This window comes from Gracilinanus agilis, chromosome 3 (genome assembly GCF_016433145.1).
Source record: "Gracilinanus agilis isolate LMUSP501 chromosome 3, AgileGrace, whole genome shotgun sequence".
Lineage (NCBI taxonomy): Eukaryota > Metazoa > Chordata > Mammalia > Didelphimorphia > Didelphidae > Gracilinanus > Gracilinanus agilis.
This window is the reverse complement of record NC_058132.1, coordinates 590306817-590317870: the sequence shown is the minus strand read 5'-3', so window position 1 is coordinate 590317870 and position 11054 is coordinate 590306817.

Genomic DNA, 11054 nt, shown 5'->3' with positions numbered 1-11054 from the left:
GGATATATGGGCTCTTTCTTTGAACTCTAAATTTAGTGTATGTGAGTAACAGTAGGATCTCTGGGTCAAACAAAGGATATAAGGCCAAATTTAATCACTTTCTTAGTATAATTCCCAATGGCTTTCCAGAATGATTAGAATCACAGCTCCACTGAAAGTGTCTTCATATGACTATCTTTCTTTTGCCTTTTCAATGTGAAACATTTAAACTGTTGTTGTTTTGTCATTTCAGTTGTATCTAACTCTTTATGACTCCATTTGGGATTTTCTGGGCTAAGTGTAAGAATGTAGGTAAGGGACAGAGTAAATTTCATGGATTAGTTTTCCGAGAAAAAGAGGAGAATTTGGATACAAGCGCTGGGAGAGGATTCTGACATGGAGTAAAGGATTGTGGGAGTTTACTGGCATTAACAGTCTTTCTTCCCTGTTTCCCACTGAGCTAGAAGGAGGTTTTGCTCTGGCAAATTTCTGTTGGTAGTCCTAATCTTGTGGAAAGATTGGGGATTCCTTGGTTGAGAGTTTGCCTTGGAGTGGACCGCTTTTTTCCTGAGGTACAGAGACCAGAAGATCAGAAGAGTAGACTCCATGAAGGGGAGCATATATTGGTGGGAGTAGATATAGCTTGATATATTTAGGACTGTGTTTCTCATTTCCCTACCCTTAATAAGCTTGGTTTTAATAATTTCAAGGGTTGTGCTTTACTGGCCCTGGGGAGATTCCTAGGTGTGTTTTATCATCTCTCATCCATCTAGGAAGGATCCTTATTTCAAAAGGGACTCAAGTAGCTTGCTATTAGTTTTTCAAACTCATTTTACAGATGAGGAATCAAGGGAAACAGGATTAAGTAACTTGCCCAGGGTCACACAGCTTCTAAGGGTCTGAAGCCGGATTTGAACCCTGGAAAATGAATTCCTGACTCGAGGCCTGGCATTCTGTCTACTGTGCCCCCTGGACTATTTAAATATTTTCTCATTTTCTGTGTATGAATTAAAACCTCTCTTTTTTATTTCACATTCAGTCCTTTAAATATTAATGTTTTAGATCAATCTTTCATGTTTGTTAAATTATTTTCAGTTTAATTAATTATTAATCTTTTTGAGAACCATCTAATTTATACCTTTTGACTAGTTATTTGTGTTCTTTTAATTGACCTTTAAAAAAAAAAAACCTTAGTTTTGTTGCCAATAACATTAGACTTCTCTCCATAAGACCATGACATTTTCTAAGGAAAAAAAAAAAAAAAAGAAGCAGCTTGTAATTAAATTTACTACTTTGGGTGCTTCAAACCATTGGTCTGTAAAATATCTATCATATCTATCTACATCTGTGACTATATCTATATCATCTATATTGACATCAATTTTTGCCTTTTGTATATCAGATCTTAACAAACATATTTGATGCATAAATATTGTCCCATTTGGCAGATGCCTTTCTTTGAAAATTCTTACCTTATGTCTTAGAATTGATACCAAATATTAATTCCACGGTAGAAAAGAGGTAGAAGCTAGAAAGTAGGGAAAAGTGACTTGCCTAGGGTCAGTTAGGAAGTATCTGAGGCCAGATTTGTACCAAGATCTCCTGTCCCCAGGTCTGGCTCTCAATCCATGGAACCATCTAGCTGCTCCTCAGATGCCTTTCTTATCCCAGCTACATTGATTTTGTTCATGCAAAAGCTTTTTAATTTTACCCAACTAAAATCCATCTATTTAACTTTTGGGGATTTCTTTCTTGTTTGTGAAAGGTGACTGTAACATTCTGTAAGATTTAAATCAATATCAATAACTCCAAGTGTCAATTTTATAAAGTTTATTAATAATCACTTGAAGTAGAAGGAATAAAAAGGAAATAGAATATAAAAACCTAATTATCTAACAAAAATAAGACCCCCATGAGTAAGTTCTCCTGCCTGGCCCAAAGCCAGCTTCCACAGCTGCGATCACAGGAAGAGAGAGGGAGGGGGCAGAGCTACACAAAACTTATATCCTCTCTACATTAGCATGTAACATGAGAAGGAACATGGGAAACTGAGATTTAGAGTCCTGGGGAGAAAAGTCTAATTGTACAATTCCCATTTTGATAGAGGAAGAAACAAGCCCAAGGTCAAGTAGATAGTAAGTGGCAAGTTTCCATTCTATCATGATGTAGGTTTTATAAGTACTATCATCCTCATTTGTAGGAAATGAGCTCAGATAAGACAGTGAATTGTCCAAAGTCACACCCCTGATTAAGTATCAAAATTAAGATATTTTATAATTAGGTTTTCTGACTCCAATCTCAGTACTTTTCCTATTATGCCAGAGCTAGAAGTCACAAACTAATAATTGCTTATATTTATATAGAACCTTAAGGTTTATGAAGCATTTTTCTTAAAATAATCTGGCAGAGAAGACATCTACATTTTATCTGCCATTTTACATACGAATAAATTGAAATTTAGAAAGATTAAATGACTGGCAAAGTCAGAACTGACACCCAGGATCCTTAACTGTAACTTTAATATTCTTTTCTTTTTGTCTGGCTTTATTTTATTTATTTATTTTTAATCTATGATCTCTTGGAGATTTTCTTTTTTTTCTTTTTAACTTTTTTTATTTATTTTTAATTTTTTTATTTTAAACCCTTAACTTCTGTGTATTGACTTATAGGTGGAAGAGTGGTAAGGGTAGGCAATGGGGTCAAGTGACTTGCCCAGGGTCACACAGCTGGGAAGTGTCTGAGGCCGGATTTGAACCTAGGACCTCCTGTCTCTAGGCATGGCTCTCAATCCACTGAGCTATCCAGCTTCTTAAAATGTTAATATATGATAAGATGAAACTGATGTTATCATTTATCCTCAGGTAACTAACAATGCACGAAGATAAAATCAGATGTTATTTTCCTTATGCTTTAATTATAGACAGCTTATTGTGCTTACTTTTTCAGTTGGCAACTCAGAACCTGCTGACTACATAAATACCAAAATTAGGCAAAACTTTATTAATGAAACTCAGCAATACAATAGGTGCACTGCATATTGCAGGTGGAAAATAAATGACACTAGCCATGTGCAACAAGACATTCACTAAACATTTGGAGAATATTATTGAATATATTTTTGTAATAAATGTCAAAGAACATTTGAGTTTCTGTACCTTGCCTCTGTTTTTTCATCCTTAGCTCCACATTTTCTAGCTCTAATTAAATATTTCCTGCCATCAAAAAGATCTCTGAATCCAAACAAGAATAATTAAAGTAGCTCTTCACCTTTCTTCTGCACTATTCCCTCCAGGGGCCAATGAAATTTTATTTCTTTGACATTATGAGTTCTTAAAAACACTGGTGTCAGCCTTTCAAGCTTTCTATCACCACAACAAAGCATTCTTGGTGGAATACAGCATCTTGTTTAAAAGACAGACTGCCAATGATGCCCAGAAACCAATCAATCTATCACTAGCAATGATGGGATACGTTGGATTGGTTCATTTATTTTCCATGTGGGTTTCAAGCTGAAGTTCAGCATTCCATTATTCCAAAGCAAGTTTTTTTCTTGGATTAAACATCTGAAAAAGGATAACAACATCATGATCTAAAGCACTGAACTAGAGAAAAAGTCCTGGAGAGGTCCAGCGATTGGAAGAATAAAACGTATTTATACATTTGTTTGAGTTTAAATTTTGCCTTTGGCTTTAACTGAATTACTTGGTGATTAGAACATATTTTGAAGAATGTGAGCTATGTGTGACAAAAATTGCCATCTGCAGATCATCTTAACCCTTAGATCCTTGTCCTAGGCTTAATAATTAGGTGTGTATGGTACATGCTGTCCTTTTTGTCTTATTTTTCATTGTATCTGTCTAGATTTCAACAATATTTATATTTTTTAACAAAGGACAACCAGGGGACAAAACTCGAGTATTTCTTTTTTTACAACACACATTTCCTAGCTTCATGCCCTGGATGTCCCTGACATTAGAATGGTGTGACCTTCTTGGGAGGATCTGTATGCTGTAAAAAAACAGGACCATAGTGTCAAGAACAAGCACTCTGCAGATGTACTGAGGAATAGCTGTGAGGCTTCTAAATCATCAAAGATACCTTTGCAAAGTACTGTTCTTTTATGATACTGCCCTTTCATCTTTGAGCAGTTTATGCTAAAAAAGATAGAAAAGATACTTTTTCAAAAACAAAAAGTTATATCCACTGGTAAAGGGTATCAAATATACTTCTTTCATAGATGAGATCTGATGCCTGAAGGGGATGGAAAATAAGTTTGTTTTAATAAAAACTGCTAAAATATATGTAAAGAAACAATTTTATTACCAGATTTGAACAGTTTGGGTCAATAAATGAACTGTTGCTTAAATATAAAGACTTAAATCATCTTGTGGAGGATATAAGGTAATGTCTTGTTTTTATGTGAACAAGGTCTAAATGAGCAGAGAAAACTTTTATTTGTTGAAAATTTGATAAATCAGAGTATGAAGAAATACAGTTTTTATGGACACAGACTGAAATGGGAGACTATTTTGAGAACTGAGAGTTGCAAAACATCATTGATGCTCAATCATTTACATATGATTGTTTTAAGAAGGAAGAAGATAAAACCTACAAAATGAAAAATCCAACCTAATGGAATCTGCGGAGTAATATATAAGGACTATTGATTTCAGAGGAGAAATTCACCAGTTGTTACCTAACTGAAAGGTGAATCACTAAGTATCAAGAAGCTAAATGACTAGACAGGACATATTTGTAAAACTCTGTATCCAGAAGCAATGTGAGTGGAGGGCTCCTTAAGAAAGACCCAGGGTGGTCAGAAAGGTATGCAAGGGTAGCAACCAGTGATCAATGTGTGTGTGTGTGGGGGGGGGGGGGGGGGGGGGGCGGGGTCAATCAGCACTCAGATCAAGACAGTCCTAGCCCTGGGGCAGTGATGTCTGAAAGGAACCTGAAGATCCAATGCTCTGAAGTTCAAAGTTCCAGGGGGGTCATTTCTACTGGCAGCAGAGATGAAATTAAAAAACAAACAAGCAAACCACTAAGTAGTATTAAAAATATGGTAGATCTAAAGATCTTCCCAAAGAGGGAACAAGTAACTCTATAACTACTGTAAACAATGTCTCAAAGGGAAAACTGAATTTTCCACAAGGACTGCATGGATCCCTAGAAGAAATGAAGCAAGAGTTAAAAAAAAAATTATCAAAAGTTATGAAGGAAAAAACTGAAAAGAGAATAAGTACTTTAAAGAGACTAGATAAACTTTATCCAAGAAAAGGACTAACTGCAAACTAGAATGGACCAGAGAAATGAATGTCTCTGTGAGACAGCAAAAAGAACTAAAACAAAACCAAAAGATTGAAAAGGTAGAGTAAGATATAAGCTATCTGATATTAAACACCACTGAATAGAAAATGAGTCAAGAAGAGATAGCAAAAATAAATAATTCTAGGAATTCTCTTACTAGGATTAAGACCCTAAGAACATTATTGAGAGAGGAAAAAGCTTCATATGTATGGAAATATTCATGGAAGCTTTGTAATGACAAAATAATTGAAATAACACAAATACAATGATTATGGGAAATGACTGACTAGATTGTGATATATGACTGTAATGGATTGTATTATGTTATTAGAAATGACAAATATTGGAAACAAAGAAAATAAGAGAAACATGAGATGAAAAGAGAATAAGAATCAGACATTCTATATTACATAGAAAAAAATCGCAAAAGCAAGAGAAAAAAGTATTGAAGTAAAATAAATCCAAAGAGAATTTAAAGTAGAGGATGTTTATATTAGCATACATATATAAATTCATGTATTTTAAAATGAATTGTAAATAATGTGGAGTTTGTGATTTCACACATAATTATTTTTGCATTTGTTTATTTAAATGCTTTTTGTTGGTGATGGTTACTAGGGATATTAATTATACACTTTTTTAAAAAGAAAAAAAAATAAAGGTGAATCCTGCCAGGCATGATAACATACACTTGTCATCCTGAAAGACTGGGGCTCATGGATTACAGGAGTTCAGGAATTATGAGATAAAGTAGATTTAAAGCTCCTTCTCTCTTCCTACTTCTTCTGGTGCCAATATGGTCATTCTCCCTAGCACTGAAGGGCTACCAGGCTGTCTAATGAGAAGTGAATTAGTCCAGGTTCAAAACGAAGGAGAATGAAGAGGAGCAGAAGGGGAATAAAAAAGGAAAAAGCAGAAGAGGAAGAGGAGGAGGAGGAGGAGGAGGAGGAGGAGAAAGAGGAAGAGGAGGAAGAGGAAGAGGAGGAAGAGGAAGAGGAGGAAGAGGAAGAGGAAGAGGAGGAAGAGGAAGAGGAAGAAGAAGAAGAAGAAGAAGAAGAAGAAGAAGAAGAAGAAGAAGAAGAAGAAGAAGAAGAAGAAGAAGAAGAAGAAGAAGAAGAAGAAGAAGAAGAAGAAGAAGAAGAAGAAGAAGAAGAAGAAAAGAGACTTTTAGAAGTTCCCCATTGTTCTTTGTTTCTCCTTTTGAGAAAAAAAAAAACAGGGGAAAAACAGATTTTGTTTCTTGCTTTTTAGTACATATGCTACTGAAGCAAGCACTCCCTTGTAACATTTTAAGGTTCTCTGGTTTAAAGGCAACTTCTAGGCAAGTCAATAGTGTGGTACCTTTCCAACAATTCTTTAAGGGTTATTGCGAACTGAAATACCTTGTAAATTCCTCATTGGTTCTAGAAGAGATGTTGGAGAGGAGTGAAGACCAATTAATAAGCACTTAGCAGAGAAGCAACTTTGTATGGTAAAAAATATTCCTTAATAGACCAATGCTTAGAACCCAGAGTTGTGACTTGCCTTGAGCATGTGGCTTTTTCTACTTTATGTACTTTTCTGCCATATTTCTTCGTGTCTCTACCCTCCCCTATAGATACTAAGTGCATTGGTAGGAGAATGTGATCCAGGTTACATTTGGATTGTGATATATTTGTTGTTACTACATCAGCTTCAATATAAATGATATCATTATTATTGTTGCCTTATTTTTAAGGAAATATGTTAAAGATCTAGAATTGTTAGTGGCTGAAAAATGGAACCTTATAGAGGAGAAATCAAGAGCTAAAATGGTGAGTAGGGGAATTATATTCTATCACAACAGGATTATCCACTTAGGACTTTGTGATTTCAGGTGATACCTTGTGGTGTGCTGGCTAGGTGTGAGTGTGAGGACAGGGAGGAGTTAGTGATCAGAGAGTGACTAAGGATCCACATAACCATATGCAAGGCATAAGCCACACAAGGTGTAGCATGGTAGGACCAGGTTTCCCTTTTCCCACAATAGGAATTGGTTTCCCCCAAAATGCAACACTTATTTCCTGAGAGTTGATTGATCCTCACCTCCCTTGATTCAGCTTTGTCACCTAAAGAAACTAGAATCTACTTGAGTGTCTTGTTATCTCTGTGTGGCTTTGAGGTCATATGTCTCTATCCCCTCGCCTCACAACCACATCTTGTTTTTTTAATTATCTTTGCTTTGGAAATAATAATCAAGCCACTTCTACTCTTTATAATGGAAAGGACATGAGAATCACCTGCCCCATGGCTCCACTCACAATCTCTGTGAGCCCTCAATGCAGGGGTCAGGAACCTTTTTGGCCGTGAGAGCTATAAATGCCACATTTTTAAAAATGTAATTTCGTGAGAGCCGTATAGTGCTCACAGTGCCGCTCCTGTAACAGCGCCTGAAAAAAATTGACTTTATGGCTCCTGCAGAAAGAGCCATACATTGCTGACCCCTGCCTCAGAGCAACATTCCTTTCCTTGCCAGCCCTTCCTTATGTTATCTGCACATCTTAGAATTTAAGTTCCTTGAGGGCAGGAATTCTCACTTTTGTCTTTACATTTCAATGGGACCTGTAGCCTTTTTTCAGTGGTATCAGTCACATGATTCTTTGTGACCCTATTTGGGGTTTTCTAGGTAAAGAAATAGTTTGCCATTTCCTTTTTCCAGCTCATTTTATAGATGAGGAATTGGAGGCAAAATAGGGCTAAATGACTTGCCCAGACACACAACTAGTATCTGAGACTAGATTTGTCTTCCTGACTCCAGGCCTGGTACTCGATCCACTGAGCCACCTAGCTGCCCTGCTTAGAACATAGGAGGCACTTAAAAATAATTTTCACATTCATTCATTCATCTATTGCTACTCAGAAGGAAAGGGTATCCAAGAGGTTCAGTATTTTTACTCTTTCCTGGAGAGCCTCTCTGCTAGTAATTGCAGGAGATTAAATAGTACTATCTGGAGACTAAAAAATGTGCTGAATATAAATTACTGGTTGGAGTGTGTCCAGGGAAAACTGTCAACATTGACTTATTTTTCTTCTTGAAGGGGGTGTAGGATAAGCCCCCATCATTTCTGTAAAGTTAGAGCTTTCTAAGACCCAGAGTAGCTGCACCTGAAATTAGAGAATGGACTTTTCCAGAATATATTTCAACACCTGCAAAGAGCTCAAAAGGGAACTCTCTGATGGCATGTTCTGAATCAGAAAAGTAGAAAAACTAGAAAAATGTGTCTTTGGTGAATAAAGGCTTTAATTCATCTGGGGTACTACCAAAGTAGGGAGTCTGTGGAAAGTGAGAAAATATCATCATTCCCTGAGAATGTTTACCTGTTAATGGGGAAGGCTATCCCAGAAGAAATCGTACTGGGGATCCCCTTACCACTCATCAGACCTTTAGGAGTTCCCCTAAAATTCAGGGACATTCCTTCTATCCTCATTTCTAGAGATCTCTTTATCACCTCTGATAATCTGATAAGGACTGTGGCTCCCCACACTCATTGCTAGAAAAGAGCCAGCAACATTAAAAAAACAAACAAACAAACAAAAAAACTCTCTTACCTTCTGTTTTAGAATTAATATAGTGTATTGCTTCCAAGGCAGAAGAGTGTACTGGCTAGGTAATGGGGGTTAAGTGACTTGCCCAGGGTCACACAGCTAAGAAGTGTCTGAGGCCATATTGGAACCCAGGATCTCCCATCTCTAGCCTGATTCTCAATCCATTGAGTCACAGCTGCCCCCAGCCAGCAACAATTTAAAAGAATCAGCAATTAAAGGACTGATTGACTTTATCCAGAGGATTTTAATTCACAGAGGAGGTACTTCAGCATCGTTTGTGGAGTTAGGAAATGTCAGCAGCATGTTTTCAATATTCCTCTTGTTGGGATGGTTCAGGACTGGCAATCAGGATAGTATCCTTATCTTTCAGTTCCTAAGTAGAACTTTCTTCTAGTATTTTAACATTTCAAAAAGAAAATGCCTTTTTTACCCACATAGAACATCTATATGAGAGGCAGGGTAGTGCCTCACATAGAGATATGTTAAGTGTCAAGAATACTGGAGTTCCTCTCCCTTCTTGACTTCTCTGAAATCTTTGACAGTGTTGATCTTCTCTTCTTGACATTCTTTTTAGGTTTTTGAGACATCTCCTCATCCTCCTTTTCCTATCTGACTATTCCTTTTCAGTTTCCTTTTGCTGGTCTGCAAAAAGGGTATTCTTCTAACTTTGAGGGTCACCTACTATTCTGTTTTGGCCTTTCTCCTCTTCCCCACAACTCTTCATTCTAATATTTTTTTAAAGGAAATCTCATTAGCTACCATGGATTCAACAATATTCAACTTCGGATCTGTTCAAGAAGTCCCCAAACCTTTATCCTGACCTCCAATCTTACATCTTTAATGGCTCTTTGGATACCTAAAACTTGATGTTCTATAAACATCTTAAACTTAATATATCTAAAATTGAATGTTTTTCAAGCCCTCCCCTCTTCCTAACTTTCCTCATACTGAAGAGAGGTCACTACCAGGTCCTATCCTCCTATCCATAGCCTAAGGCATCATCCTTCATTCCTCATATGTGTTGTTGAGTCCTGTGAATTTCTACCTTTGCAACATCTCTCATCTATTCCGTTTCCTCCCTTGATAATTGCCATCTCCTGGTGATACCCAATTCAGGTCCTCATCATCTCCTTTTTGGATTATTGCAATGGCCTTTTGGTGGTTCTCCCTTCCTTATATCTCTTCCCACTCTAGTCTATCCTCCACATAGCTATTACCTAATGTGATCTTCTTAAAGCACAGGGCCATGTTTCCTCTCCCCATCCCTTTTCGATTCCTTTAAAATCAAATGACTCCCTATTCCGCTAAGATTAAATAGAAAATCCTCTTTTTAACTTTTCAAGCCCTCCATAATCTGGCCCCTTATTACTACCTTTTGTAAGAAAATATTATTCTGACACTTTCCAGTCTTTACACATCACATCCTTTCATGTACTGTATGATCTAGTAGTACCAATATACTGGCTGTTCCTTGAACAAAACTTTTCATCTCCCATTTCTGTGTATTTTTTCTGGCTGTCCTCTATACCTAGAGTTCTCTTTCTTCTTGTGTCTGATTCTTAACGTCCCTGGCTTCCATCAAATCTCTGCCAAAATCAAACCTTTGGGCAATTTATTCCCTATTTCCCCTTAATGTTATTGCCTGTCCTTTGAGATGATCTCCAAGTTATCAATCTGTGCATAGTTATTTGTATGTCTTTTCCTCTATTAGACTGTCACTTCTTGAGGGCAAAGACTGCTTTTTGCTTTTCTCCGTATCCATAGTAAGTGCCTAAAAGATGTTTGTTGATTCTGACTTCAGGTCCCATCTCTGCCTCATACTAAGTGGTCCTAAGTAAGTCATTTTCTTCTCTTTTCCCCAGGCATCTCTCTAAGGTCCAAGTTTCAACACAACCCTCTATACCAGGGGTCGGCAACCTTTTTGGCCGTGAGAGCCATAAACGCCACATTTTTTAAAATGTAATTTCGTGAGAGCTGTACAATGCTCACAGTGCGGCTCCTATAACAGCATCTGAAAAAAAATTGATTTTATGACCCCTGCAGAAAGAGCCATATCTGGCCCTCAAAAGAGCCAGATATGGCTCGAGAGCCATACATTGCCGACCCCTGCTCTATATCAAGATGATATTACAGGTTGCATTTGAAAAAGAAGTGTTTTTGTGAAATTTATATAATCAATCAATCAACAATCATGTAAGTGCTTA